Raw genomic sequence first — 13,557 nt, 5'->3', positions numbered from 1 at the left:
AGGAATTGGCCTAATCTAATATTTTGTATGAACCTGTCCAGCTGTCCAGTGATTAAACGACAAGTAGATGGAGGCAGGACTTCACAGCAGGGGCATACTCCATAATGTGCTGTGCATTCTCATATGTATATTATATATATTGCTCACTTATTGTATTTACCAACATCAAGGAGTTATGAGCAAAGAAAGGCCACACCATAGTGCATGTTTAAATAGGGAAAGTTTATTGATCAAAATGTATTACGCAGATACGCATTACATTTTTTTCAGCCCCCCAATCGAGAAAATAAAACCAATTACATGTTCAAAGCAACGGAACGGTGGCCCAATATCAGAGAGAACTCCACTCTTGAGTGAGCAGTGATAATTGAGCAGTCCGTTTTATTTTGCAGATTCAAGCTGCTCTTCAAAATTTTCACCACCAGATGTCACCGGAGAGGACTGTGTTGAAAAGCTTCGAGTAATGAACCGTTTTTCAATACAAGCTTCAGTGCTTCGGAAAGCTTTATTTGGCCATCACTAGGTGAGGCTATGGCTTGGACGACAACAGACCGGGCATGGAAACACAGAGGGTGGGAACACAGACGACGCGACGCAGACTACATGAAACACAGAGACTAAATACACATGAGGGATGATCAGGGGAAGTGGCCACACATGGGATCACAGCTGACACACATGAACCTAACAACAGGACAGGAGGGTGCAACTGAATACACTGACATGAATACAGATTTACAAAGTAAAACAGGAAACATGGAAATTAGACATGACAAGAACTAAACATAACCACGCAGACATGACTCACGACCCAGGGAAACTTAGTACAGGGGAGATGACATAACTGACAGCATGAACTTGACAATACAAGACACACAGACATAAACACACGAAGGGCAAGGGACTTAATACAAGGGTAATATATACAAATGGCTGGACTACCTTAGAGAACCTAAACAAACAATAAACATCAAAATAGGCTAAACACAAAACACTGGGTCACACGACCCAGGACCATGACAAAAGGTTTGCTATGACTCAGCCTGAACTAAATATATTTTCTCACTACATCCTGAGTGCTCTTATTCAACACATATGAGCTGTGAAATTCAAATTAAGAAAAAAAGTTCTAATTAATAATCTGTAAAACGGCAGCCAGGAACTCTGTAATGCAACAAAAAGTGATTTTCATAGTTTTCATTTTGTCAAGGTTGTTGCTGCTTTGCGCCTTTAGTGACCTGCCTGTAGAGTTCATTGATTTGCTACACAGACTCAATGAGTATTTGAACGTGTGTAGATTGGAAAATGTTAAATTAATTTTGTTAGCTGCAGAACAGCTGTTTACAGCTGTTTGCACCTGTTCCATTTGTTCCATGAGATCAGATGATCAAACTGCAACTCAACAGCAGAAAGCCTATAAATCACAAACTGCATGCTGCAGTATTATGGGCTGGATCTGCCTTTAATTAGCTGTAGGCAAACCTGCTTGCATTCAAACCACATATTACTTCTTTACTTATATAATGAATCAGTCAAAGAGGCTAGCTCCTCTTATTTCAATAATCTTATAAATCATCATAAAAGTAATTCGAGAGCTCTATTTGATACCATAAACAATATTGTTTCTCCTCCAACTCAGCATGCTGTGTGACTTTCTGATGAAGATTGCAATACTTTCCTCAATCATTTTGTAAATAAGGTTATGGACTTGAGATCCAAAATTTCCTCAAGTGCCACCCCTTATGAAGATACAGGCACGTGCAGAGGGGGGCGGGCTAGAGGGGCTTGAGCACCCGCCCCTTTCCTGATGGGTGCCCAAAGTGCCCTTTTGTTGAGGTAACTTTTAAAAAAAAAATTAGTATTATTATTATTTTTTTATGTGTGTGTGCGTGCGTGCGGAGTCCTGTTTGTGCCCCTCAACAATAATATTTAACTATTAATCACAGTTTTGCTAAATAAAAGGATCTGGCTTGCATCAGTCACATGATCACATTTAACCAATGATCGCCCTTGACGGCAGAACGCGCTGGTTACGAGCCGGGAACGAGCTCACAAAGAGCACGCGCATTTTTAGCGGTCCGGAGCTGTAGGAGAGACACAAGTTAACTCAGAGACACAGACTGATGCGACAAAACCAGTAAGTAGGTGTACAGCGTACACTGTAGTGTATAGCACCCAGGAGTATTAGCTTATTACGTACACGTTGGTAAGATGTCTTGTTGCAACTGAGGAACTGAAACAAACGAGCGTGCTGTGTGTGCAACAGCGTGACAAACATTACCTGTCCTTTTATTAACTGCACAAGTAGTGCTGGTCATAGCTGCTGGCTACCTGGCTGTCATGGGTCTGTAGCTCTGTCCACCGTTTTAGGGAACATATTTAGTTTTAAAGTATTTAGAAACATATTTAATTTTAAAGTAAGTTTCCGGGCTTTTCCTGCCTTTCTGGAGGGATTATATTTCACTAAAAAATGATCTAATATGCATGTCCACATAATAATAATTATAATTATAATATATTTAAAAACACAAGCTGTATTTTAAAGAACATACATTAAGAAGCAGATTATATTAGATTTATATTTTAAATAAGACAAAAGTTGGATTTTACAGCAGTAAAATGATTGTATCTCTACAGTTTAAAAATGTAATAAGCTTTGCCCCTGCACAGAGTGGATAGTGAAACAAATGGAATCATCATAATGACATTATTTCATATTTATTACTTCCCCCTCTTTGCTTTATTATTGTAGCTCTAGTAATAAATAATAATGTAAGGATTGTGGATCAGCACCATGATGCCCATAGTATATACAGTATTCTGAAGAAGGTCTAAAATGTCACTGTGTGTGCATGCATGTGTGTGTTTTATTTAGATGAATTTAAAAAAAAAATATTACTCATGATATAACATTATCCAGACATGCCTGGTAAGGACATGAGGAGGAAACAGCAGGAGCTGTGGGAGGCTACTAAAGGCAGGGCTATAACATTTTTCTGTCATCATTTTATTTTAGATTAAGTGCAAGAGTTGTTAGATGTGGATAATTAGATTATAGTTTATTGCAATAGCAAGTTGTGCTTTGTTCTCAGATAGACAGCAAGTGGAGAGTGATATATGAAATGATGGGATGGAAGAAGAGAAGCAAAGAGTGATTCACAGGCAGAGCCGAGTTTATTTCTCACAGTGTTTTGTTGCCTTATGGTTCCAAGCGCTGTCACCAATCTTTGCATTTTGTTATTATCTCATGACACTTGTTTAATCAGCTACCATCTCTCCTATGGACTTTTTAATGTCTACAGTCTCAGATCAACACAGCCCTGCCCTTCCCATATTAGATTCTTGATGAATGTGTTGTTGTTATTCAGCCTGGTTCAATGTGCCCCTTTTTAACTTTGAGCACCCGCCCCTTTAAACCTCTCTGCACGGCCCTGTGAAGATACCCCTTGTTGTCTTGGGTCATTTACTTCCTTTTCTCCAATCACACTTAATGACTTAATTACTATGGAACTCCAAAGTGTTCAAAATTAAATAAATAAATAGGTCATGATTGGAGGAGCCATAATTGAATGTATTGAATTTTGATGATCACTGGGTTTTTATTTGTTTGGTTGTTATGGGAATCACGTGGGTGCTAGCGGTGACATAAAGGGCGTTGTCAGTCTGTCATTCACTGGTTTTGATTTTGACAGAGAGGAGGGCTGGGTAGCCGTAGTTTTTGTTGACCACTGCACAATATGTTTCGCTTCGTTATATTAGAGCCTGTGACGTTGTAAGAGTCTGAATCAGGAGCCGATGACATTACTCTGTAAACTCTCAAAGCACTTTAATAAACAAGCAAACAATTCCACCTCTCGCATTATTGCGTAAAGTTGACAGCGCGTCAGGCAAATAGGCAGGCTCCATCCCCAGCCTCTAGCGACTGTGGAAGTCGCTACATCTTTAGTCAACAAAAAACAGCATTCTGGAGAAGCAAGCCGCAAGCAGGATCAAAGAAATCAGATCAGCCGGACCAGGCGACGGCGAAGCAGGAGCTGAGGCAGAGGCTGGACCAGGTGACGGCGAAGCAGAAGGCGGCTGGACGGGCTCCTCGGGCCCCCCAGCTGACGAGGCATGAGGCCGGACGGGCTCCTCGGGCCCTCCAGCTGACGTGGCTTGAGGCCGGACGGGCTCCTCGGGCCCTCCAGCTGACGTGGCTTGAGGCCGGGCGGGCTCCTCCGGCCCTCCAGCGGAGACGCCAAGTAAGTGCAGCGCATCTGAATGAGTGAGCCCAGTAGCACCGACACACCTGACGCAATTCTGAGGAGCGCAGGTAAGAATACCTGTGCATGTCTGGTTGTGGAAAAGGAAGCCACATTGGATTAGCACTGAGATGTTTCAAGAGGAGACACTGAATGGAATGAATGTTGGTTATATGTGCAACGTTTTTGGGTGCGCTCCTGGATTGATGTCTGCGCTGCGTCTTATTAATTATGCTGCTTGGATGATGTTCAAATGGACAACTAAAGTGCCGTTACGTTGAAAGGATTTTATGGTCAAAGTCTATTGTGGCTTCCAGTGGATATATGTTTTAATGGATGATCACTGAAGATTAAAATAAATAAATAAAAAATCGAACAAACAAACGGGAAAATCATGAGTCAAACAGGAGGTGATGATTGTTCCTCTAATGATTTGGGGGGAAAGAGAGAAAGAAAAATGACTGGAAAGGCATTGTTGAATAAAATCGAAAAATTAAAAAATGAATGCAAAATTTATGTCAATAAAATGAATACAAAAAATGAAAGCGCTCATGCAACACAATGAAAATCTTTCTCAAATTAAGCAGTATTTGGTGGATTTAAAGGCACTGTGTGAAAAGGCTTCAAGTTCACATGTTGAGGTGTTGTCTTTGGTGCCAGAAGAAGAAGTAATAAAACAAGAGGAATGGTTTTCAAACATCATGAAATACACCAATGTGTTTTTAAATGAAATTCAAAACTGGATAAATCAAAGAGAACAAAATCCTGCTGTTTGTCCAAAGCAAATCAATTTATTGGAAAACAATGTTGCATCAAATACTGAGACAGAAGTGGAGGATGATATCAAGCCAAGTGATAGTGTTTCAAATGTTGAAAGTGACAAAACTTCTTCATCAAGATCTTCAACTTCATCTGTTCATATGAAATCTGAGGCAGAGTTGGCAGCTTTAATGATAAAGCAGAAGATTTTGGATGAGAAACATGTACTGGAAGAAGAGGAGGAACGTCTTCGTAAAAGAAAGGAAAGGCTAAAATTGGACACTGAAATTGCTGAAAAAATGGCTACAATAAATGTCCTTAAAGCTCAAAGTATAACAAGCAAAAAAGGATCTTTAAAAGTTTCAGATGGAATGAATTCATACATTTCCCATGAAAGATCTAAACAAACCCTTAATGTTGATGCATTGGAATTTATACCTCACATTTCTGCAAAACAAAATTCATTGACTAATGCTGAAACTCAAAACAGGAGAAAAGATAAAACCCTGGAATGTGTCATGCAACAAGCCATGCTGACTGAATCTTCTCAAAATAAGCATCCTCGACAATATTCAGTTATTCCTTCAAACCCATCTGATGCAAATGGACAAAATGGCTGTCATACAAATGGTATGGTGGAACTGGAACCACAAAATGATGTTATTGGAATAATGACTAAACAAAATGAAATAACAACACTCTTAATCCAACAGCAAAGCCTCTTTTCTTTACCAAAGAGAGAAATACCTCATTTTGATGGAGATCCACTTCAATATTATTCATTTATTAAAGCATTTGAGAATGCAGTTGAGTGCAATACGAAAAATAACAGCGATAGTTTATATTTTTTGGAACAGTACACAAGAGGCCATGCAAAGGAATTGGTGAGAAGCTGTCAACAAATGAACTCAGATCGTGGTTATCGTAAGGCAAAATCACTGTTAAAGGAGCACTATGGCGATGAACAGAAGGTCGCAGCTGCATATCTGGACAAGGCACTTTCATGGCCATCAATTAAAACAGAGGAAGTAAAAGCTCTTCAGAACTACAGTTTGTTCCTCAGGGGATGCTGTAATGCAATGGAGGAGGTGCAGCATCTGAGTGATTTGGACATGCCTTCTAATACGGTGAACATTATTAAAAAATTGCCGTATAAATTTAGGGACAAATGGAGAAGCCATGTTTGTGACCTGCAAGAAAGGCATAAAAGAAGAGCCAAATTTATGGACATTGCAGACTTTTTGGAGAAGCAAATAAGAATATTAACTGATCCTGTATTCGGTGATATTCAAGATTCTCCGCTTTCTTTACCAACAAAAGGAATGAGTAAAGCCAAGTATCAAGGCAGACCTGGAAATAAAGGAACAAGCTTTGCCACCACTATGCAAGTTGTGGAGAGAACACCTAAGCCTGCGGAAATGGAAATCAAAAATAATCAGGTTGGAAGGAACGTCTGTATTTGTTGTGGAGGAAGACACATGTTGGATGTCTGTGCACAGTTGGGAAAAATGGCTCATGAGAAGAAGATAACCTTCTTAAAGGAAAATGGCATCTGTATTGGCTGCTTGTGTATAGGACACATCAGTAAAGATTGCCGTAAGAGGATTTCCTGTTCCAAATGCAGCCGAAAACATCCCACCATCCTGCACAAAGAAAGTTCACCTTCTGAAAAGACCGGCAGGAACATGCAGCCGCATGTGAGCACACTGGTGTCGAGTGGTCTTACAGGGGCTGGAGATCAGGACTGTAAACTGCCCATTGTGCCTGTCCAAGTAAAGTCAAAGAAAGGAAGCAACATTATTACAACATATGCTTTTTTTGGACCAAGGGAGCACAGCAGTTTTCTGCACTGAGAGTCTGATGCGCAGACTTCACCTTGAGGGAAGGAAAGGAAACATCCTCCTCAGAACCATGAGCCAGGAAAGAATTGTGAGCAGCAACACTTTATCAGGACTGGAGGTTGCCGCTCTTTGTGGTGACGAATTTCTGGAACTGCCAAAAGTGTACACACAGGAGTCCATGCCTGTACATAAAGGAAATATTACAACACCAGGAGATATTGAAGGATGGGCACATTTAAAACGCATAACCTTGCCTCAAATAAATGCAGGAATCGAACTTCTGATTGGAACAAACATTCCCAAAGCCTTGGAACCTCTGGAAGTGGTGTGTAGTGTTAATGGAGGACCGTATGCCGTAAGGACAAGGCTTGGCTGGACCATCAATGGACCACTTTCAGGAAACTGTGAAGCTACAGGTGATCAGAAGCATCCACAAGTTACAGTCAACAGAATTTCTGTTGTCACGCTGGAGGATCTTTGGCAGCAACAGTTCAAGAATGACTTTCCTGAGAGCAAAGTTGATGAGCAGGTTGGATTGTCAAGAGAGGATCAGAGATTTCTGGAAATAGTGACTAACTCTGCCAAATATGTGGGTGGTCATATCCAGATAGCATTACCTTTTCGGAATGCCAGTATCAGTATGCCAAACAATAAGAAAGTTGTTCAACAACGTCTGCGCTTTCTAAAAAAGAGATTTGAGAGAGACACAGTGTTTCATACTGAGTACAAAGTCTTCATGAATGAGCTTCTGGCTAAAGGATATGCTGAAAAGGTCCCGGAAGAGGAGATCAATCGCAATGATGGCAAGCTGTGGTATATACCACACCATGGTGTTTACCATCAGACCAAGAAGAAACTCGGAGTTGTGTTTGACTGTGGAGTGAGTTATCATGGAACATCTTTAAACTCCCAACTCTTACAAGGACCTGATCTTACAAGCTCTTTAATAGGAGTGATCACAAGATTCAGGAAGGAGCCAGTTGTAATTATGGGAGATATTGAATCCATGTTCCATCAAGTCATGGTTCCAGCTGAAGATAAAGATCTATTGAGATTTCTCTGGTGGCCTAAAGGTGATCTAAAACAACCAACATCTGAATACAGGATGAATGTACATCTCTTCGGGGCAACTTGTTGCCAAGTTGCGCCAACTTTGCACTCAGAAAGTGTGCGGATGACTTTGGACATCTCTACAGTGAGGAAGCTGTGAAGAAGTTGTTGCATTGTTTTTATGTGGACGATTGTCTTGTGTCCGTTGAAACTGATGAGGAAGCAGTGTTAATGTACCACGAGTTGGTTTCTTTGTGTGCCAAAGGAGGATTTCTGCTCAAAAAGTGGATCACCAACAAGCCTGGAGTGCTGGAATCAATTCCTGAAAGTCACAGAGCCACAGGAATGAAAGAGTTGAACATGGAATTGGATTCCTCAATGATCGAGCGAGTTTTGGGCGTGGAGTGGTGCATAAAATCAGACTCTTTTAAGTTCAAGATTGTGCTCAAGGACAGACCGCTCACCAGAAGAGGAATCCTTTCAATTGTCAGTTCTATCTATGATCCTCTTGGAATGCTAAGTCCTGTGGTCTTAACTGCTAAGAAAATCCTAAGAGATCTATGCCAGGAAGGAATCGGTTGGGACGATAACGTACCAGAGCTGTTTTCCAAAAGATGGTTAACATGGCTCCAGCAGCTCCAGCTATTGAGCAAGTTTGAAGTGAGTCGTTGTCTGAAACCTGATGGATTTGGAGAAATCACGAGTGCTCAGTTGCACCATTTCTCTGATGCCAGTGAGGATGGATATGGAACAGTGACCTGTCTGCTGATTGAAAACATCTGTTCAGAACGACACTGTGCGTTTGTTATGGGAAAGGCTCGTGTTGCTCCTCTTAAATCCTTTACCATCCCGAGGATGGAGCTCATTGCAGCAACCATGGGCAGTCGATTGGATGTACTCTGGAGGAAAGAGCTGCAGATGGAACTTCTGGATTCTGTGTTTTGGACAGACAGTGCTTCTGTTCTTAAATACATCAGGAGTGAGACTTCAAGATTCAAGGTTTTTGTGGCCAAACAAGTTTCACAAATCTTAGGAGTTTCATCTTCCTCGCAATGGAGATATGTGGACACTGCCAGTAATCCAGCAGATATGGCCTCAAGAGGAGTGAAAGTCGATGTTTTTATGAAGAATACAAAATGGTTGTCTGGGCCTCAGTATCTTCTACAATCTAGAAGTGAATGGCCTGTCTACCCAGATGACATCAGTCTGCTTGCATCTGATGATCCTGAGGTAAAAACAGTTGCCACAGAGAGTGTTGAGCAAGCTGGAGAAAATTCTGTTACTCGCTTGTTTAAACATTTTTCCACCTGGACACGTCTTAAGAAGTCAGTGGCATGGCTGTTAAAATTTAAGGACTTGCTTCTGTCCTTTGTGAAGAAAAGGAGAGAATTGTGTTCAAGCTTACCACAGTCAGAGGTCACCAAAGAGCAACAGAAATCATTTGTGGAAGAAAAGCTGAGGAACTTTAAGAGGACATCTGTGATTAAGAATCTTACAGTGGAAGATCTGGACAAAGCTGAGGTTGTCATTATCAAGTTCTGTCAGAGGAGGAGATTTTCCTTGGAGCTTGTGAGTCTGGAGAAGGGACAACCCATTATAAAAATCAAGTCCTCTAAGAAGACTCTGCCCACAGCTGCAAGATGGAATTCTCAGAGTGGGTGGGAGACTCAGTAGATCATCGATGCCAGTTGAGGTGAAACATCCCATAATACTAGCAAAGGATCAACACATTTCCGAGCTCTTGCTTAGACACATACATCAGGAAGTTGGACATGGTGGTCGTAACCACATGCTGTCTAAGCTAAGAGAAAAGTACTGGTTGATTGGAGCTAGTACAGCAATAAGAAAAGTGTTATCTAAATGTGTCATCTGTCGACATCTTAATGCTCCACCAGTGAATCAACAGATGGCGGATTTGCCCAATGAAAGAATCATTCCAGATGAACCTCCATTCACGCGGATGGGAGTGGATTACTTCGGACCCTTCAGTGTAAAAAGTGGGAGGAGCGTGGTGAAGAGATACGGTGTTATGTTCACCTGCCTTGCTATCCGTGCTGTTCACATTGAGGTTGCTCCATCACTGGATACTGACTCTTTCATTAATGCGTTCAGACGTTTCAATGCAAGAAGAGGTCAGGTTCGAGAACTGCGTTCTGACAACGGGACCAATTTTGTAGTGTCACGGCGGGGTGCGCCGGTGTGTAATAGAAACAGGACCCAAAAGCAGATGAGGACGAGGAGTTGTAAGTTTAAACAGAAAAGTGATCCTTTATTTAGGTGATTACAGGGGTTAACCAGGAACCCTAAGCAAACGAAAAAACACTAAGAAACAAATACCAAGAAAATCTATGACTATGACTATAACTATGGTGAAATAACAGACGACCCGACAAATGACATGCAAAAAAAAACAGAGGACTGAAATACACACATGAGGTGATCAGGGGAAGTGGAGACACATGAGGCTGGCTGGGTTCTCCAGAACCCCAGCAGACGAAACATGAGGCTGGCTGGGTTCTCCCGAACCCCCAGCAGAGTCCAGTGAGGCTGGACGGGCTCCTCGGGCCCTCCAGCTGACACTGGAAAAGGCTGCACAAACTGCACCTCCGCCCCTGGCTCCAACCCGGCCTGGATTACAGTCCCACAGCAGCTTAGCTGAGCCTGATGGCTAGCATTTCCAGTGCAAACAGTCTCATAATTAGGCTTCTTGGACGCATAGTTCGTGGCATGATCAATGCACAGAGAAGCGGGAAGTTTGCAAAGGGATAGGATGGTCCGTGGAAGACTCGGCCGAAATATTCTCAGTCTTAGCAACGTGAAAATCATAAACAGTCTCTTTATAGCTGGGCTAATGAACTGGTAAGTCAGTGTTAGTTTTAATATTCTCCTGAGAAAAAACATGAGGAGCCAAAATATAGTCACTCACTTTCGTTTGTGGTGCGGAGCGTCGGTGGTGCGCACGCCGCTTTTTCTTGAGAGTGGAAGACGGCGGAGCAATGGGTGGAAGTCCCTGGTAACTCCGGGGACCCCCGAGAGCCAGTCGAGTTTCCCGGAGAGAGTGCTCGTGCTCTGGAATGAACCATGGCTTCCACCGGAGCTCCTCCTCCAATAGAGCGCTGAATATTGACTGACGTTCGTCGTAGTCCAAATCTATGGCGTCCAGCGCTTCCTCGCGCTGGACTGTTGCAAGAGTGTGGCAAGACTGTGACGAGGGTGTGGAAACTGATGAGCTGAGAGGTGGTGACGCTGCGGCGAGTCTCAGCGAACCGACACGAACCGTCTCAGGCTCGCAAGGCAGCGGCAGTGATTCCTGTTCGCGGTTTTGATGCTGCTGCGGTGGCAAAACGGTGCGAACAAAATCCTGCACATCCTCCGACAATCCCGCCGCGTAAGCAGGATATGCAGACAAAATCTGTTTTAGCTGAACTCTGATTGACTCCTTCTCATTCTCCTGTCTGCACGCGGAGTAGCAAATCCACTGTCCGCGGAGAACGGTCACCTGAGTGTTGAACTCCCAAAAATCCTCACAGATGTCCGCTGGGTCCATACTGGTCGGGTCGTTCTGTCACAGCGGGGTGCGCCGGTTTGTAATGGAAACAGGACCCAAAAGCAGATGAGGAGTTTAAACAGAAAAGTGATCCTTTATTTAGGTGATTACAGGGGTTAACCAGGAACCCTAAGCAAACGAAAAAACACTAAGAAACAAATACCAAGAAAATCTATGACTATAACTATGACTATGACTATGGTGAAATAACAGACGACCCGACAAATGACATGCAAAAAACAGAGGACTTAAATACACACATGAGGTGATCAGGGGAAGTGGAGACACATGAGGAAACAGCTGACTAACATGAACCTAATGACAGGAGCAGTGAAGCTAAATACAAAGAACCAAGAACACACGACTCCTTCCAAAATAAAACAGGAAACACTGAAACTAGACATGACAACAAACTTAACAGACCTAACAAGTGATGAACGATACAAGATACAATAACTGCCTAAACTAAAGATAAATAGGAAATGACACAAACTAATCAAATATCTAAAATGAGACAAATACAAAAATGAGTTCAGAGTGCTGGGTCAGAGACCCAGCCTGTGACATGTAGGTGCTGAACGTGAACTTAGAACTGCCATTGAACATTGGAACCAGGTAAAAATCAATGACGTCTTTCTGCAAAAGGGAGTTAAATGGACCTTTAATCCACCTGGAGGTTCACATCACGGAGGAACCTGGGAGCGACTGATAAGACTGGTTCGCAAAGTACTTAATTTCATAATGAAAGTACAAAACCTGGATGAAGAAGGTCTTCATACTGTACTTTGTGAGGTTGAAGCCATCATTAACAGCCGCCCAATTACCAAAGCCTCAATGGATCCTAACGACCTGGAAGCTTTGACCCCTAATCATCTTCTTCTGTTGAAGACCTCACCGATATTACCACCAGGAGTATTCCATTCCACTGATATGTACACACACAGAAGATGGAAACATGTCCAATACATGTCTGACTTGTTTTGGAAAAGATGGGTGAAGGAATACCTACTACAGCAACAGGAACGTCAGCGATGGATTGGAGTAAAAAGGAACCTCATCGTGGGAGATCTGGTTCTCATCATGGACAGTTCGGCACCTCGAAACTCTTGGCCAATGGGACGTGTGATAAAGACTTTTCCTGACCGAAGAGGATTCGTTCGTCAAGTTCGGATTAAAACTCAGACTAGTTGCCTGGATCGGCCTATTACCAAACTGTGTCTACTGCTGGAGGAAGATCACAGTTAAAGACTTCTGGGTCCAATTATCAGACATTGATTGTATTTGGACATAAAATGTCTCTCATTTTTTTTCTTTAAAGATAGACTTTAAGATTACCTATAGGATTCCTGCGGGTAATATTGAAATACAGTAAATGCTTGACTTTTCTCTGCATGTTTTATGTCTCCTACTTGGTTAATTATGGGTAATTATTAGAAGGGATCCTAATAATTAGGGGCTGGTGTGTAGGAGCCATAATTGAATGTATTGAATTTTGATGATCACTGGGTTTTTATTTGTTTGGTTGTTATGGGAGTCACGTGGGTGCTAGCGGTGACATAAATGGGCGTTGTCAGTCTGTCATTCACTGGTTTTGATTTTGACAGAGAGGAGGGCTGGGTAGCTGTAGTTTTTGTTGACCGCTGCACAACATGTTTTGCTTCGTTATATTAGAGCCTGTGACGTTGTAAGAGTCTGAATCAGGAGCCGATGACATTGTAAACTCTCAAAGCATTTTAATAAACAAGCAAACAATTCCACCTCTCGTATTATTGCGTAAAGTTGACAGCGTGTCAGGCAAATAGGCAGGCTCCATCCCCGGCCTCTAGTGACTGTGGAAGTCGCTACAATGATGAAATAAATAACTATGTGAATAAATAAGACACAGATATGTAATGTGAGAATGATATTGTGAAATAATGAAACACATTTTGAAAAAAATGCTCATTATTGTGAAATATATTGCATTCTACTATATAAATTTACTTATTATTGTGAAATATTATTTCATGGTCATTATTTTTCACAATAATAGAGATTATTCCTGAGGCATTTTATTTATTTCCAGACGTTTTTATTCCAAAATGACCCATTTTCAATGTCAGTCTTTATTTCAAAATCC

Source organism: Astatotilapia calliptera, chromosome 15, assembly GCF_900246225.1.
Source record: "Astatotilapia calliptera chromosome 15, fAstCal1.2, whole genome shotgun sequence".
Taxonomy (NCBI): domain Eukaryota; kingdom Metazoa; phylum Chordata; class Actinopteri; order Cichliformes; family Cichlidae; genus Astatotilapia; species Astatotilapia calliptera.
This window is presented reverse-complemented; position numbering follows the sequence as displayed.